General features: G+C 41.4%; 1 protein-coding gene across 4 annotated transcripts in view; it reads left to right on the top strand.

The window, feature by feature from the left end:
- The window catches only part of LOC131255288 (uncharacterized), a 47,349-nt gene that overhangs the window by 1,566 nt on the left and 27,009 nt on the right, over nucleotides 1–18,774 (top strand). The window lies entirely within an intron of this gene.

The raw sequence follows: 18,774 nt of genomic DNA, 5'->3' as shown, positions 1-18,774 counted from the left end.
GACAGTATGTGCATATAGAGTAACTGGAGTGTGACGACTATGTGTTGCTTGTGATCAAAGATGGATTAATGTTGGGCATCATCTCATGTCATGGCTTACGGAAGCATTTTCCAAATAGAGGAGCCTTGGGATTGCAAAGGACCATCCATTCAACCAGCAGTGAGATTGAATGTGGACGCATTTAAGACCCAACAAATCTCAAACAGGCCAAAAAAAGCGGGTGTTAATTCTCTGGTTTAGAGTTCTTATTTCATTGAATCCTTATATATAGGTTTTATTTTGTTGAATCCTTGGATCTTTGATTTCTAAGGGGGACCTTACTTGTAAGCTGTAACCATTCATTGTTATTATTTTAGTAAATAAAAATTAGAAATGGCTATGTTATTTTTGCTCTACGTATGTATGTTTTGATATGTAAATGTATCGGGTTTGTTTCATTTTATCACTGGATCACATGCATTTTAAAGGACTTGTGACCATTCAATGCTATTATCTTTGTAAGTAAGAAATGACTATTTTCATCTATGTTTTTCACAAACTAGTTTCCTCGGCTGTGTTTCTTACATTGTAGTATCATGATTTTTAGGTGCAGAGGTTCCTGAAAGAGCTTATCTTTTTTTCCCCCTTTTATTGCAAGGTATTGCTGTTACTGTTTCCTTTAAAAAAAAAAAAAAATCTGAAAAAAGCTATTTTGACCATGTAAAAAGGGACCATTATGGGGCCATTACAGATCAATTTTTCTGTAACAGCCATTATGACCCCATAATGTGTAACGGTCACCATCATTACTGTTATATAACCTTTTTGGAATACCGTGTTTTATTGTCTTTCCCCTTCATCACCTACTTGTGCTCCTTGCCACTTCTAAGAACTGAGATTTGATTGGGCATTAGTTACCCCTGAATGTCTCGAATAGACACAAAGCTAGAAAATCAGGGACATTTTGCAAGTTAGATATGGAAAAAGCTAGGTTTATGTTGATTGGAACTTTTTTGATTATGTTGAGAAGGATAGGGTTTAGATCAAATGGAGATGTTTGATGAAACAATACATTGCATTAGCTTTTTAATTAGTCCTTAGCAACAAATCCTAAAAGGTTTTTCTGGGGGTGGAGAGGCTTGAGATGATTGGACTCTCTTTCTTCCGAGTTGTGCTAAAGGCAATTAGCAGAATGGTCAGTAAAGAAAACCTGGAAGGAATTATTAATGGCCTTAAAATGGACAGATTTGATCTTCAAGTTACTCATCTTCAGTTTGTGGATGACAATTTGTTGCTTTGTGATTCCTCAAGGGAGCAGGTTATGTGTCTGTCAGACCATTTTGAGATGCTATGAAGCCATACTAATCAAAAGGTTGGCAGAGGGTGTTTGGAGAAAAAAAAGGGATTTGGGTGTGAAAGTCAAAGATGAACCACAAATCGAGTTTGAAATGATGGGTCAGAATAATCACAGTTGGCCGAAGGAAGGATGGAGATGATTGGTGGGAAGTATAGGCATGATTCTCGCCTGAGGATTTGTGCGGAGGAATGCAAGAGGGAAAAAGTGAGCTCATCGGAGAGGAGTGACCGAAAGAAGACCCTTGATAGTAGGAGGGAATTTTCTCCATCATTGTCTAGTTCTCGTTCTCATGATGATGCCTTCCTCCCTGATAAGGAGTTCCATGACTTGAGGACTTCGGAGAGATATCGTTGGTTGGAGATGGAAGACGAGATTAGATTGGGTGAGGTGGTCTTCCTTAATGGTCCTCTTGGTCTTGGAATGGTGGTGGTGAATCGCAAGGGAGAAGCAAGAGGTCATTGGGAGATGGAATATTTGGCTCTGTCGGTGGTAGAGAAAGAGAGACCTACTCTCCTTCATAGGGCAATCGGGTCCTCAGCCAAGTCAGTTTCCATTCATAACCAAGCCATTCGAGCCAAAGGAAGAGGTCTCCCCCATCTTGATTGTGGGCAAGAAGGCATCTTGGGGAGAGCGCCTATCCATTCCTAGAGTTAGTAGACTATGTTGGAGAAAGGTTGGACTATAGTTTTGAAGAAGAAATCTATGGTCAAGCTAAGTCGAACCCCTTCTCCATCTCTACATCGGTCACCCAACCTTGTTTCTAATATGCCGGATAGCTACAATGAATTCATGCTTTCCAAGTTTTTTCTTAAAGTGGGTGAGATTAAAGAGATAGTCCTCCTGTGAAGAAAAGGATTGACTCAGTCTAGAGGGATCGCCTTCATTAAGATGTGGACATTGGAGGAAGCCTATAAATCCATCTCCTCACCGCATGGTGCCGGGTTTAATAGTCAACGGATCTATGTCAAAATGGCGAAGTACGGTCCCATATTTGCCCTACCTCCATCCAAGGACGTCGGCAGATCTCCGCCTCCTTCGGGTGTAACATCAACCCACGTGGAGATGAATGCCAACCCTTGGACTGTAGGTTGCTCCTTCAAAGAGGTTCTCATTGGGAGGTCTAGCCCCCCTCCTGGTTTCTCGCCCTAGGCCATAGTCCAAAATGCTCTCGGATTTAGAAATTCTTTCCAAATTTGGCCCTAAAATCGTGGTGGATCAAACCATGGTTTTTGAAGTGGCAGAAGCCTACCAAGGTATCTATTGCTACAAAGGGGCGTCCTTGACAGATATCAAGGATTGGTTGCTTCGTTGATACATTTTCTCGGAGGGAATTACAGTCTGAAGCCCTTGGGAGAGACAGAGCTCCTCCTCAGTCTAATGTCAGGATGTAGTCTCGACTCCATTCTTTTGGGGGCAGCTCTTCATGGGGATGGCTTAATGTCCTTGATTCGTAGATAGGAGCATTTCTCCTTTGGCTATGAAGATGCTTGGTATCACTTTGGTGGAATTCCTATTGAGCGATGGAACTTGGAGTTCCTTCTTGCTATTGATTTGTTCATTGGCTAAGTCCTTCAGTTTGATCCCGCGACGGAGTCTGGCTGGGAGCTCCGCTTGGCTCGCATTTAGATATGCAAAAAGAAGCTCTCTTCCTCGATATCCAACATTCCTATTGTGGTGGGATATGATTGATTGATTGTTCGGGTTTGACCTGAGATCTCTTCCTGCATTTCTGCCGGATTCCATGGAGACGAGGTGACGACGCCCTTCAAAGATGGTGTAGAAGAGGCTAGATTCTTCGGCAGAGTAGCAAACAATCCTGAACGCCGCATGGGCGAAGACGTGACACCCCATCTCTCTCCCGTGGTGATCCACACCATTAATCCCATAATCACGACGAGTGGCTAGGATCATCCTCTGATCGTCCCAAGTAGACAAATCATTGGTGGCCCGTTGCTCTTAGGCATTAAATGCCTCGAACCAAGCAACACTGATATTGTCAGAGATCCTCTTAGTTTTCTTGAATGTCGTCTCCTTGATGTAGACACGCTTCCTCCTCTTGATAATTGTCATGCTATTGCTCCAGTCGCTGATAACTCGGGCATACATGCCAAGATCCCATCGGCTCTTGTTGGGCTTGAGGAGTCCCAAGCCTAGAAGTCAGATGCGTTAATGTCATCTTTTAAGGCTGTCGACGTTAGCCATTTTAATGAGGTTTCAGCTCTGCCGACAGAAGGTTCGGCACGTGGCAGAGAGAGAGAGAGAGAGAGAGAGAGAGAGAGAGAGATGACGTCAGAGGTGGCTACGTGTTCCCTTCGTATGGCTCTACCCTCACCTCGAGTGAGACATATGTCGATTCTTGTATCTCGCCCTTAGATTCTGATATTTCTTCCTATCCGAGACTCTTGCCTCCCGTGTCGATTTAGTTTAGTTCTGAGCCATGATCCTCAGTATCTCGACCAAGCCGTGGTGGTTATCCTTTCCGATCATGGAAGAGCTCCTTCTCTCCCCTCCTTCATTTTCCTTTTTTTTTTTTTCCATACCCCAGATATGGTTGTAACATCCTCGCCCATTTGCCTTCCTCTATTTAGAGGTCTGATAGGTCCCCTAGTTTGGAACATTCGTCCCTCACCCTATCTAGGGTGCTTCCCTGAGCCCCTTACCCCATTTTTAAATATCTTGTACCATTCTTGAGGTTCCCGGGAGGGAGCTCTTGACCCTTTCCCCACCCGAGTCCCGACCCCCAATGTTGGGCTTTAGTGCCTGGGTTGTTTTTCCCCTTTATCTCCTTTACCCTCCTTGACCCAGGCCTCATCCTCCCATTCTACCCACCATTTAGCTGTTAACACCCCTAACCCTTTAATTATGGATATTGCACCAATCCAAGTCTGTCCGACAGACAACCCCACTCCCAATCTCTTTGAGAGCTTCCATCTCATGTTAAACATGCATTCCAACTCAATCATTTCTTGTTGTAATGATCCCCAACGAATCCGTGAAGCTTTCATGGACTTTGGCTCATTAATAAGTTTGTCCATTGGGAACAAGGAGGGATACAATATTGCTCTGTTTCAGTACATTGAGGAGCGAAGAGCTCAAACAGCCTTGGTAGCTAAAAAATCCTCTAAATCCTTCTGAGGATGGAGGGAATTGGTAAGTCTCTCTTCTTTGGTCAACTATGAGATCGGTTCGAGCTCGCAGACGGCCAACAAAGCATGTGGGGGCAAGTCGGTAGTGCTTTGAAGATCATATCTTGGAATGTTTGGGGCGTCGGTAGCAAAAGGAAAAGAGCTTAAGTCAAAGCTTTTCTTTGCAAATACAAAGGAAATATTCTTACTCTTCAGGAATCCAAGCTTCATTCAGTAAGTCGCTTAGACTTAGATGATATTTGGAGTAATAGGCATAAAGAATGGATCTCGCTCGACGCGGTGGGCTTGTAAGGGGGATTCTCATTGCTTAGGACTCTATATCCTAGGTAAAACCGTAAAAGAAGACTCCTTGATAGGAGCTTTCTCCATCTCTGTTGTTCTTAAAAGTCCTTAAGATTTTAGATGGATTTTCTCTTCTGTTTATGGTTTGTGCTCCTCTCCTCTCCTCCCTTCTTAGACCCCTTCCCTGGAATGATATGAATGGCATTAGGCTTAGATGGAATTACCCATGGTGCATTTGCGGGGATTTCAATGTTACTCGATTCTCTTTTGAAAAATCGAATAACAACCGCATCTCCAAGAGCATGAGAGCATTTTCCAACTAGGTGGGGGCTAATGATCTTATTGACCTTCCGCTCCTTGGCGTTAAATTTACTTGGACCAATGGTCAATCCCCCCATTCTCCTTATGTTGGATCGCTTACTTGTCTCCCCGAACTGATTGGAATCCTTTCCCAATTCCCATGGTCTTTCAACAGGGCCTCCCCAAGCTTGTCTTCGATCACTGCCCAATCTTGTTGGACATGGTAGAGATCTAGGACCCTAAGCTATTTTGTTTTGAACTCTCTTGGCTTGAGGTTGAAGGCTTCAATGATTTAGTTACTTCTTGGTGGTCCTCTTTTGAAGTTTCAGGTAGGTCGAGCATCATTATGATTCGTAAGCTTAAATTGCTCAAATCCTACCTTCTTAACTAGAGAAAAGAGTCTTAGGAGGATCTTGAGGCTATGACGTGTAATTTCCTTTTGGCCATCCAGTCATTGGATAAGCAAGAGGAATCCAACATCATCTCGTTAGAAGAGAGCTAAAAGAGAATCCCTTAAAGAATCCTACACTAGGTCAGTTCATCACAAGAAATCAAATGGAGGCAAAGATTTAGGGCTCTTTGGCTGAAATCAAGTGACAAAAATACTCCTTTCTTTCATGCTATTGTTGGAGCGAGGTTTTGCTCTAACAAAATTTCTAGTGTTACTATCAATGGCTCTAGGATTGAATGTATGCAGCAGGTTTCTAGTCACATTGTCTCTTATTACTCATTCCTGCTCTCTTTCAGAAACTTGTTGAGGCCTAGATTCAGATTGGACAACTTGGAATTCTTGCAGATTTCTACTGAAGAAAAAGGAGTGTTGGAAGCTCCCTTTTTTGAGGAAGTCAAGGATGTTGTTTCCTCTCTCGTCTGAGACAAATCCCTAGGCCCTGATGGGTTTCCCTTGGTTTTCTTTCAAGTTTTTTCGGATATTTTGAAATCAGATGTCATGCTTTCCTTCATGAATTCGACTGGTGCCTCCTTTATTGCTAGAGGTGTACACGAGTCGAGCTTTGCCCAGCGGCTCGACTCGGCCAGCAAGATACCCCAACTTGAACTCGGCTTGGCTCGGTCCTCGAGCTTGACTGGCTAGCTCGGCTCGGTTCGGTTCTGTCAGCAGCTCGGGCCAATTTGAGCCCGAGTTCGAGCCGAGTTCACCTGTGCAACATTTTCACAAACACATGGACTGCACCTTCAAAATCTCACTGTATGTAAAACAACAACAATGGTTTTACAGGTATTTCATCAAACACCTTGTAAGCAACATAAAAATCAAGAAAAAAAGGGTATTTGTTTCATATACATACCTTCCTTGCCACCAGCTACACTTCGTTGAGTCATTTCATCAAACACTTGGTGAGCAACATCAATATCAAAGTAACCGAGTCACCGAACTGGTTCGATCCGAGTTCGATTCGAGTTGGGTTTGATTCGAGTCGAGTCGAGCACAGGCAAGCTCGAACTCGGTTCGAAATTTTTTCGGGCTCAAAAAATCAGCTCGACTTGAAAAAAATCAGCTCGACTCGAACTCAGTTTCGAACCGAGTCGAATCGAGTCGAGTCGAGTCAAGCGAGCTAACCGAGCTAACTGGGTTCGTGTACAACCCTATTTATTGCTCTCATTCCTAAAATAGAAGGGGCTTTAGATTTGAAGGACTTTCGTCCTATTAGTATGCTTGGAGCTCCTTAGAAACTTCTTGCTAAATTACTGGCTTCAAGAATCGGGCTTGTTCTTTCTTATACTATTTCGAAAGCTTAAGGGGCATTTATGGCAAATAGACAAATGCTGGATTGTGCTTCATTAGGTTTTTTTTTTTTTTTTTGGTGGGGGGGTGGGTTTGTGTGTATAAGTTGGATATTAAGAAAATAGTCCTTAATAGTCGACCATGTTGACTGGGGTTACATTGAGTACATGCTTGGCAGGTCTGGCTTTGGGTCGAAATGGTGCAATTGGATTTCATCTTGCCTTTCCTTAGCCTCATTCTTATTAATGGTTCCCCTAAGGTTTCTTCCCTTCTTCAAGAGGTTTTAGATAGGGGGATCCTCTCTCCCCGTTTCTGTTTGTGCTAGCTACTGATGGGCTTAGCAGAATGCTAATAAAAGGGGAGTCCATTGGCATATTCAGTGGTCTCAAAGTGGCTACCTCTAGTTAATCCATTTCGCATATCCAATTTGCTGATGACACTCCTCTTTTGTGAAGCCACTGGATTGACAATGGGCAACCTCAGGAAGGTTATTCGTTGCTTCGAGGCCATCTTTGATTCGCAGTCGGCAATCTCTTTAAAAGTGAATTGCTTAGTATAAACATCTTTGATTCTGTTTCGACAAGAAACAAGTATTGCAGATTGGAATATCTACATTTAATAATCAACAAAGGAACATCGAAGAACAAAGATCATCAATCATTTTATTAATTTTGAATTCTTATTACACCCCTCGCGTTTCCCTTGATTCTGAAACAAAGTACATTTCATCAATAAACAAAATAGTTCAATAGTGATTTCAGCAACATCTTGGTTTGTATGGCGTCCGTTGCAATGACCGAGGAGTTGCGCGGGTTGTCTATAAGTTGGATATTAAGAAAATAGTCGACCATGTAGACTGGGGTTACATTGAGTACATGCTTGGCAGGTTTGGCTTTGGGTCGAAATGGTGCAATTGGATTTCATCTTGCCTTTCCTCGGCCACATTCTCTGTGCTTATTAATGGTTCCCTTAAGGTTTCTACCCTTCTTCAAGGGGTTTTAGATAGGGGGATCCTCTCTCCCCATTTCTGTTTGTGCTAGCTACTGATGGGCTTAGCAGAATGCTAATAAAAGGGGAGTCCATTGGCATATTCAGTGGTCTCAAAGTGGCTACCTCTAGTTAATCCATTTTGCATATCCAATTTGCTGATGACACTCCTCTTTTGTGAAATCACTGGATTGGCAATGGGCAACCTCAGGAAGGTTATTCGTTGCTTCGAGGCCAACTTTGATTCGTAGTCGGCAGTCTCTTTAAAAGTGAATTGCTTAGTATAAACATCTTTGATTCTGCTTCGACAAGAAACAAGTATTGCAGATTGGAATATCTACATTTAATAATCAACAAAGGAACATCGAAGAACAAACATCATCAATCATTTTATTAATTTTGAATTCTTATTACACCCCTCTCGTTCCCCTTGATTCTGAAACAAAGTACATTTCATCAATAAACAAAATAATTCAACAGTGATTTCGGCAACATCTTGGTGTGTATGGCGTCCGTCACAATCATCGAGGAGTTGCGCGGGTTCGAAACCCTTATTCCGCATCGATATATGCAAAATACATGCATAAAAGATCAATTCGCTGGGAAAATCTTGAATCTCGCGGGAAAACATATAACAATCAATAAGTAGTCTTGGAGACTATTGTTTCGCAGCCGCGCAAGCAATCTCTGTTGCGCGACTCTTGCTCTGCACTGCACTGCATCTTCTTCTTCTTCTTCACTCGCATATTGCGCCGCGGGATAACTGAAGATTGCTCTGAAACTCTTGGAGATTCTCTGGGATGTCCCTGACCTCTCTGAAGCTCCTCACTTGTGAAAGAGTGAAATGAGAGGGTGAGGGGGTATTTATAGGCCTCCGCATGTGTGAACTGTAAATCTGCACAACAGAGCACTGTCGCACGGTCGCGCAACAGGCCTCTGTTGCATGGGCGCGCAACAAGCTATCTACCCAATCTGGGCAGTTTGCCCCCAAGCCAATTATATGACAATACTCTTTGTATTATGCGGCTGCGCAAGTATGGTGTGCCGTAAAGGCTGTTACGTAAAGGTAACGGTGGCAACCGTTACTCGTTACGGGCCGTAAAGATTGTTACGTAAAGGTAATGGTGGTAACTGTTACACGTTATGGGGTCGTAAAGGCCGTTACGGATAAAATGACCCGTAAAGGCCGTACAGCCCCCGTAACGGCCCGTTACATCCCTCGTAAAGGCTATAATGAACCCGTAACGGGCCGTTATGGGCCTGATACATGTTTTTCGGGTTTTTTTTTCAATAGGAAAAAGAGAGAGAGCGTAACAGCTGTTACGAGGGCTGTAACGGCCGTTACAACTCGTATCGTAAAGGTAACAATAGTGGCCATTACGACCACCGTTACCGTTACAGAATACCTTGTGTGCAACACATCTCTATTGCGCAGTCGCGCAACAATTTCTTACGTTAATTTGTTGCATTTTATGCTCTAACTGATTCCTCTCTCTTTTCCCTTGCGGAAGTGTTTGGTTGCAAAGCTGGTTCTTTTCCTTTTAAATATTTGGGCCTTCCTCTCTATATTGGAAAGCTTGCTACCCACCTTTGTAATATTGTTATTGAAAGATTATAAAGGAAATTAGTCTGCTGGAAATGTTGTTACTTATCTTTGGGGGGTCGCCTCACCTTGGCTTGATCAAAGCGGTTCTCTCGAATCTCTGTTCCTACTTTCTTTTGCTGTTCTGTTGCCCATAACCAGTCATTTCCAAGATCAACAAACTCAAGAGGGACTTCCTATGGAGAGGGAAGTTCTCTAACCATAAATTCCATTTGCTTTGGTCTGAAGTTTGCAAACCCTACATTGAGGGGGGAAGCAGGTATTAGAGACATTTCTGACATCAACTCCATCCTCTTAGGGAAATGGTTGTGACATGTCGGATCAGAGGCTGAAAATTGGAGGGAGATAATAGTTGACAAATAGGGGTTGGAGGAGGGAGGGTGGTTCACCAAACCTTCCTTTAACTATTGTGCATCCTCACCATGGAAAGCAATCACCAACCTTAAATGGTCCTTCCTAAAAGGTGTTTCGTTTAGCTTAGGTGATGGGACGGGGATCCATTTCTGGCTTGACCTATGGACCTCTAACACCCTCCTTTCCTCTAGGTTTCCAAGGTTAGCCAGAATTTCCACCAACCCCTCAATCTCTGTTTCTGATTGCCTCTCTTTGGATGGCTCAGTGGTGTGGTGTCCTCCATGTAGAAGAGCCCTCATGGAGGAAGAAGCAGAAGAAGAGCTCATGCAGCTGCTCAATGGCGTTTGCCCTATCGCAGGAGAAGCCAACTGCTTATCTTGGACTCCTTTAGCTTTTAGCAATATCATGGCAAAATCGTTCTTCAAGCTTATCAAAGGACCTCATTCCAATCTAAGTATCAAATTTCCTTCCTTCATTTGGTCATCCAAGACTCCTATCTCGGCCTTAACTTGGCTTCTCGCTAGAGGGAGAGTTCTAACTGCGGACAACCTTCAATGTCTAGGCCTCAACCTTCCAAATAAATACCTTCCGTGTATGGGCAACATGGAATCCATTTCTCACCTTTTCCTCCATTGTCCTTATGCTATGGAGGTCTAGTCCTTCATCTTCAATAGATTCCAAATCCCTTGGGTCATGCCTGATTGGATTCCCTCTCTTATGCTTGCTTCGCTTGGAATCGTTCTCGAGAAGAATTCGAAGATGGCGTGGAATATGGCAGTTATGGCCACCCTGTGGGCTATTTGGAAAGAAAGGAACTATCGCTGCTTTCAAGATCAAGCCTCCTCTTCTTCCTTTTCTAAGTTGATCATTTGGGATATGAAGGATGGCTGATTAGTCCAAACCTTTTAGACATTTTCCCTTCTCCATCTTCGACTAGTGCTTTCGCGCCTGCTTTTGTCTCGAGTTGTATAGTGTTTTTTTAGGTTTTTAGGCCATTTGGTTTTTTGTTTCTTTTGTTCTTGTTTCTGTTTGTTTTTGGTTTTGTTTTGCTTCTTGTTTTCTTGGCTTTTGCCTTCTTAATGGATTTCTTTTCAATCTAAAAAAAAGCTAATCAAAAGGTGAAATGGTCCAAACATAAGTGCTTGGTATTAGGCAAGAGGAACAAGCATCATGAGCCTTGCTTCTACTGTGGGGTTAAGGTAGGTTCTTTTATGTTGAGTTATATTGGGACCCAATTGTGGAAATTGTAGACAAAAAGTTATTTGTGTGGAAAAAAGTTCTTATTTGTCGATGGGATATGATGAGGACATTAGACCCTTCAAAGTTTATCAAAGATGAAGGCGGCCGATGAATACATCTTTATGGTTTGATGATGGTTCATGGCACAACCAAGGATGATTTTGAAGACCTGGTTAATGGCACAAGTAAGGATGATTTTGAAGACCTGGTTAATGGCACAACTAAGGATGATTTTGAATAATTTACACGTGTCTTTGGATTAATTGGAGGCCCTGCAATAGGAGGACACACGTGTAGGATGAGTTAGAAGACTGATATGTTACACGGGATATTTTTTTTTTTAGAAAGCTTTGTTTTGCGCATTTTTTTTTTTCCTTTTGTTATAGGGGTAGTTTAGTCATTTTCTTTTAAATCCGAATTTTATAAATAGGGTGCTTTCTACCCTAAACCTAATAATGTTTATTTATTTATTTATTTATTTATAAATTTTATTTTTAATGAAAGCTTGGTGCCTCCTTCCCCTTTCTCTCTGTGGTAAGTTTTTCTCTTCCTGTAATCTCTTTTCTTCTTCTAAATTCTATTTCTAGCCCTTCAACCTTCTTCTTCTCTTTCTATGCCTTTTTTTTTTTTTTTTTGCTATTGACCCTGAAAATTTGAGAATTGATCCCAAATTTGAGAATTGATCCCAACTATCTCTCGATTTTCCAGCCGTCCCTATTCTAGAAATCCTTTGATTTTCGGGACTAGAGAAGCTACATTGATTGTTGGATTGAAACCATGCAAGATCGGGAGGTCCCATCCCTCGTTGGACCCAATCCACACATGATTTGAATTCGGTACTGCAGGATTTGATGATGGTTAGCAACCATTGCATGTTCCCTTTATTATTATCTTCACTATGATGTGGACTACGAATATTTCAATTGATTTGCTTAGTTTATTTCATTGGATAATTTTTGTGCTCACACATGCATTGTAGTTTAGACCGTCCTGCATCAGGATACCATCTAGTTGGCCCATTCCTATTCACTCATGTAGTAGATGGATTGGAAAAGCTTTAGAGGGACTTCATATGAAAAGGAAAGGAAGATAAAAGGAAAGTGTTACTTGGTTGAGTGGGTAGAAGTCTATAAATTGAAGATAATGGGAGCATTGGGCATTATAGAAGGTTGAGGATGATGAACCCTTGAATAAAAGGAGGTTGAGGACAATGAACTGACGTTAGTAGGTAAATGGTTTTCTAGTCCATATAAAAATGACGATATTCTTTTGGAGCTAGATGCAAGTGGTAACTACATGCAAAGAGATTAAGGATGGGACCCTTGCCCTTACCTTACCTACAAAATGCTTATTCAGAAGGAGAATTTGTTGAAAGAAGGTACCATGTTCGTGTTAGTGCACTTATTTGTGTGCCTTATTTGTCACATGCGTCTGTGTGTTAGGGAGTCAGTTAAGGCATTGGAAGTTGAAGACCGAAGACATATGAAGATTTGGAGCATCAGGGAGTTGGTGGCCCTAAACCTTAGCCCAAAACAACCTATACCTCTAGATTATCCTAAACTTAATAGGTAAACCCTTGGTGATCATCCCTTAGCCTTAGAATCTCAATTGGAACATGATAAGTTAGGCTATAAGAGGTGCAAAGATGCTATAAATGTAATTACCCGAAAAAGTAGTTTTCGATGGGTTCATGATCCCATCAAGTCATCCTCGATTGATTGAAGGTGCCTAAAAATGTCCAGCAACAAAATGCCTATTTTTTGGAATTTCTTGATGCCATCGAAACGATTTTCGATCCCATCGAAGGGGAGTTCGATCGATCAAAGGCATCACTCGATCGATCGAGAGAGGCGTTTTTTGCCCGTTGGAACTCGGTTTCTTTATATAGGGCATTCGGTTCTTGGGCTTTGATGGGTTTTGGGTGCAATAGAAGTTTAGGAGATTCCCCATGCATATCTCACATTCCTAGCCTATAAATCCATGAGATTTGATTCTTCTTGAGCTTAACACTCTAATGAGGATTCCAACCTCGGTGTTGAAGATGAACTCAATTTCCACCTTGTTATAGAGATTAGACCTATGCTTATTGACAAAACCTTTGTCTAAATCCTCTAGAATACCCATCTAGGTGAATCCCTAGGATTTCAACTATCCTCCCACCCTCCCATCACCTTGGTCACTTCAAATGGAGCATCGCATGTAATGTGTTTGATTTTAGACCTGAAGCATTGGCAAACATCGACATCAACGATCGGAGGAGCGATTAAGGAACAAATTCAAGCACGGGAGAGCTTTAAAGAAACGACTCAAGCACAGTACGTCAAATGGGCTCAATTCGTCAAGTGTTAATTAGTGAGTCCATATACTCCTTTCCTTGTGTAGGATTGAGGGTAAGAGTTTGTAACCCAAATTCGATAGGTTCTTGTGTAAGACCTAGGCTCGTGTAGGGCCGAATTCACTGGACATGGGTGCGTACGTGTTAGTCTTCGTGGGAGCCTCCAGAGGGAGTAAACGTAGGTCCTTGGACTAGGACTGAGGTTGTTGGTTAGTCGATAGAAAACCAATTGAAGTCTTTTGCGGGAGCCTCTAGCAGGAGTGTATGCTATGTCCTTGTGTAGGGTTGTATAGGTTAGATGTGAACTTGATTTAAAACCTCCGATAGTGAATACTAGTATACTCAAGGAGAGTGCGTCTGCCGGGAATGGAGTAGGGACACCGAACCACTATACATGCTTGTGTTTGGGATTGTCATTTGAACACTTTTCTTATTATGCTTATGTAATTGATTAATGAATTATATGTATGCATGATTAGATTAATGCTAGGATTTGAGTAGTTAGCACATCCCACACATGTACACTATCGTTTATAGACTAGTTGCTTGAATTGGAAAATCATATGTAGTCTATGTGATTGGATCGACTATTGGCTTGGAAGCCCAAGTGTTAAATTGCCTTACTTAGTTTAATTTCGTATATTACTTTATGTAGGCAATTGTGTTTTGAATTGGCATAATTTTAATTGGTCCTATTCAACCCCACTCTAGGAGAGCCATTCATTCTATAGCTCTTTAAGCTTCCACATAGAGTGGTGTCGTGTTAGACAACCGATGCAATTTCAATACGATGTTAGAAATTGATCTAATATTTGTTTCTATGAGGATGTCTAGTGCTCAGATTGTTCTCTTTAACGGATCTTAAAACCTGTGTAGGCTGTTGACCGTGAAAGCTATGATGGTTGGATATTTCACGCTAATGTGAGATCAAGTGGTTCGTAACTTCCATTTCAAAAGAAATTTGAGTGATGAGGAGATAGAATCTTATGCTATGAAAAAGTTATTGGAGGAAGTTTTCATCCTAATAACAAGTTTGAAGACATGGCAAGTGGCAGAATTTGTTGTTTGCTAGGAATGGATCGTTTCTTGCTCTTATGTGTTGAAGAGATGGTTGGGTATCAATTCTCTTATTAGTGACATGAGTCCTCTTGGTTTTGTTGGCTAGATTTCTTGTATCGATTGAGTACCTTGGTCTATATTGTGGTATTATGACCAATGTCTCTAAGTTACTAGATATGTATGGTAGATAAAGTACCTTCAAATTCTCAATGGATGGGGTTTGTGCTATTTTCCTCAACTGCCATCATTGGATGCTTTGGAAGTCGGGAGTCAGTTGATGCTACCCCATTTAGGTTTTCTTTCCGTAAAGGATGATTTAGTGGAATGCTCTATACTACAATACACTCTAGGAGATGAAACTATAGATTGCATATCAAGTTCAAAAGTGAGGTGCCTTCGATAGTCCTTAGGGCCGGTATCAATGAGGAAGGAAAGGGAATTTGGAGAGGAAAGACAATTTTGGTAAGAGAAGTGTCATTAGGCCTGGTTATTGGTATCATTGTGGAAGAGAAGGAAGTTTGGAATCCCGTTGTTGGTTTCAAACGATGAACCAGAGGCCGGAGAGTTGTAATTGATGTAGATATCTTGTTATGGGTTGATTTATCCCTCAAGAGAAAAAAAGAGCAAGGGTTGATTAAAAACTTGAACCAGTCAAACTTCTAGCTATCTGCTGCAGCGTATGTCGGTGAAAATTGTGTATTGTTTCGCATGTTGGCGTATTAAGCGAAAGCGGGAATTACGAAATCTAGTTTCCTTAATGGATTGTTGATTTTCCATAAGGAAAGTCACTGAAGAAGGTGCAACTCTCATCTAATCTTCTATGCAAGTCATATTTTATGATAGTGTACTGGTGTAATTTTTTATTTTTTATTTTAAAATTAAAGTGGCAGTTTAGCACTTTATTGGAAAGCAAAAGCTTGATATAGTTGTGTTGTAAAAATCTTAATTGGAGATAGTTTAAGATGGTATGGTAATACCCTTTTGTTGGATATAGCACCTGTAAGGTTCCAAATTTTGATACATATTATAGGCTACCGGGACTTTATCATTAGGCACTGAGAAGTGATTGGAGCCATAATGACGTCTAGAGTGTGCTGGGCATGTATCCCCCCAATATGGTGTTGTCATGCTATGAGGCTTCCCCCCCCAATTTTCAAATATTATTTCTTATTCCTTTTTTTGTTTGCTTTCAATTGTGGCGGTTTTAATAAAATTATTCACCTTAAAAAAAAAAAATTCACATTTTAGGCGTGCCCCCCTTGAACCCCCTTACCCCACCCTATCTAGGTCTGGGATTAATTTGGGGTAACATGCATGCAATTACTTATAATAGCATGCTGTTCACTATATTGCATTCAATATTAATGATTGTGATTTGCAGGTATTTTAATTCTGTGAAAGCTATGGTGATACCCACGATTGTGCATCACATGATTTTTATGATCAGTGTTTGCTATGGTTCAGCAAAGCATCTTTTGGTAATCAATTTGGTTGGGCCATGGGTTTTCTAGGAAGTATGAAGGGAACACAATGTACGCAGGTTTTAGTGGATATGTGTCGTTGTCATCATCATCTTCATTTAAGACTTATCCCAGGTAATTGGAGTTGTCTATGTAAAGCTGTTTTAGCCCTCCACCCACTCTAGTACCATGTCATTAATTAAACCATTGGTCATTAAGTTTTTTATTAATACCTCCACCCACCACTTTTCGGGCCTTTCCCTTTCCCCTTCAGAGCGTCAACTTGAATAAACTCACTCTTGACCAGTGTAGTTCTCTCTGTTCCACATGGCAAGGTTTACCAGTGACTTTCATTATGTAATTTAATTTGATACAGTGCCAAGTGGTAATACTAATAGGAGAATTATCTTGTCAGTCCATGATATTTAAAAGAACGGGGTTGTCTAGGGAATGCTCTATCTTGAACAAGCTTTCATTATGTATTTTGAGAGTGGGTAACAGCGCCACACATGTCCATAGGGTACATGGAGTATCCATTTTTTTTTTTTTGTACATGTCACATGTGCCAGTGTGCCTCAAGTGAGACATGGTCCCCACATGTCACATCCAAAAGTTCAAGAGCCACACATGTTCCATATATGCCAATATATACCCATGCTGCATAAACCATAGGTGCCATCATACATTATCAAGCACCTACATGTGCCAAATGTGCCAACATGCATATTTAATGACCCACATGTGCTAGATATGCTACTATGAATCTACATGCACCTGCATGTCCACCTGTGCCAATGTGTCAAATTTGACGAGCACCACATGCCTTTATCCATCCATATCTATTCCAGGGAGTTTGACAAACAACAATCAGGATAATAGAGTAGCCTATCCATGCAAGCCTTTCCAAATAGGTATCAGCTTGAGTTCTTGATAAATGTGTCTAAAATAACTTAACTGGATAGAACTTTGATGACAACCAAATAGGCTGTGACATCAGAGCTTTGTTGGAAGGGTTGTACGTTTGCATATCTAAGTGCGTCTCAAGTTTAATAGTAGAAAGTGACTCACAGCGACTCCACCATCGCAGTGAGGTCTACTGCAACATGGGCCTTGGCACTATCCTTGAGTGACTGCAAAAGGAGGCATAGGTCTTCTCTCATGGATATGAATGACTCAATGTTTAGGTTACTAAGCAACCTTGGTACGTAGGTTGCATACATTTCACTAGTACAGACCATACTCAGTGAAGGCCAAGTCCACACTCTGATAAGGCTTTAGTTTAGCCTTCGGCATCTACAGCTTCACCACAAGCCTATAACCAGCCCAACCTTCCACCCGGAAAGACTGCCACCACCCTTGAACCAATTCCACCAATCCCTTCTCCTCCAGCTACATTAACTCTAATCTAAAAGGAGAAGGGCCCCATGAGTCTATCAAAGAGTCGAGAACAATAGGACAATGATCTCCCAACCTCAATCATCAATGTATTAGTAAACACGAGATTGTGGGTCTCGAGGAATTGCTGGGCTGCTTCAGAGGACAATATGATTGTGGTTAACTTAAATGATCGAGCAATACTTATGGCTAATCTGGAGAGGTCACAATAAGGGAATGGGCCTAACACGTGAAGGTTCTCCTATAATGGGAAGCCTTGTGGCCCAGTAAGTAACCTACCATTGGTTCCTAGACTGGTGGGTGGGCCTCTTCACTCCCCTCTCATTGAAAGTAGGAGATAGGCGAAGGACCATACTCGTTGTACTACCTTGAGGAGGGCAATGCATGAAGCCTTGTAAGTGATGAAATCTATTAAAACCAAGAAAAAGATAAAGAAATATGTTATTGGAGAGGCAAAGAGTTGTGTCTCCCATGTTACTCTCTAGTCACTAAAGCAAAGAATTGGCAACTTTTTATTTTTATTTATTTTTAATCTTTCAATACATAATAGAAAGAAACATTGGAAAAAAGAAGAGATGCTCTGGATCTTCCTAAGAGTAAAGTAATTTCGTGGGCTTTGAATCCAATGGTGAAGCCCTTGATAGCATTAGATGAATCCCCTTCCCCTTCCAAAATTGAAGGGTTGACATGGAAACGGTGAAAAGATGAGGGCCTCCATGAAGAGCTTTCATTTTTACTTTGTTGGAATTTGATTTCCAGAGCGCCGCAAAAGGCCCTTAAAAAAAAAAAAAAAAAAAAAAAAAAATCCAAAATTGTGACCTATAAACGCTCACCCAATGTCAGGTTCCTGATTTTCCAAGGAGCAACCCTCAGAATTGAACCTTCAGTGGCCAATGGTAGGATTGCACATAGGCTTAAGTAGACTTAAGTTTGTCTTTCCTCTACTGAATCCATCATTGCCTTCCATTAACTATGAAAGTCAGAAGTGGTTTTACCTCAAAACTCAGCTTCTGTCAAATCACATGTAAAAATGATGCTCGAAAGGGCTTTATTATATCCCTATTGCTTAAAAACATTAAGCAAAGTGAAGAGTCTACTCACAATTGTGACATTCCAAAGTTATAGATTCATGTAACTCCATTAGTTTAAGTGATTTTTGAGTTGAATAGTTTGACTTTGGGTACATTTGTGTCTTTTGGCAGTGGATGAGATGCGTTCCATCAGTGTGGCTGTGAGCTGTTGTTATCTCATTTGATATTTGTGTTGATGAGATGTGTTCCATTGGTAGTAACTGTGGCTCCAAGCTGTCATTATCTCATTTGATATTTGTGTCGCAAAGCAGGAAAATTCCATCCTGCCTAATTTGGGCTTATTTCTGTGCTGTCCAAATGTACATATTGTATGGCGGAATGGTTCTAGACGGAAACAAAATCAATCGCAATTATGGGTAAACCCCAGCCCTGAGTAAATAATCATAGGATTCACATGTATGGTGATTCGGATGAGGGATTTTCATTCATTGGTTTGAAAGGGA

This window comes from Magnolia sinica, chromosome 9 (assembly GCF_029962835.1).
Source record: "Magnolia sinica isolate HGM2019 chromosome 9, MsV1, whole genome shotgun sequence".
NCBI lineage: Eukaryota > Viridiplantae > Streptophyta > Magnoliopsida > Magnoliales > Magnoliaceae > Magnolia > Magnolia sinica.
The sequence above is the reverse complement of the archived record's forward strand: the minus strand, read 5'-3'. Positions and strand labels throughout refer to the sequence as shown.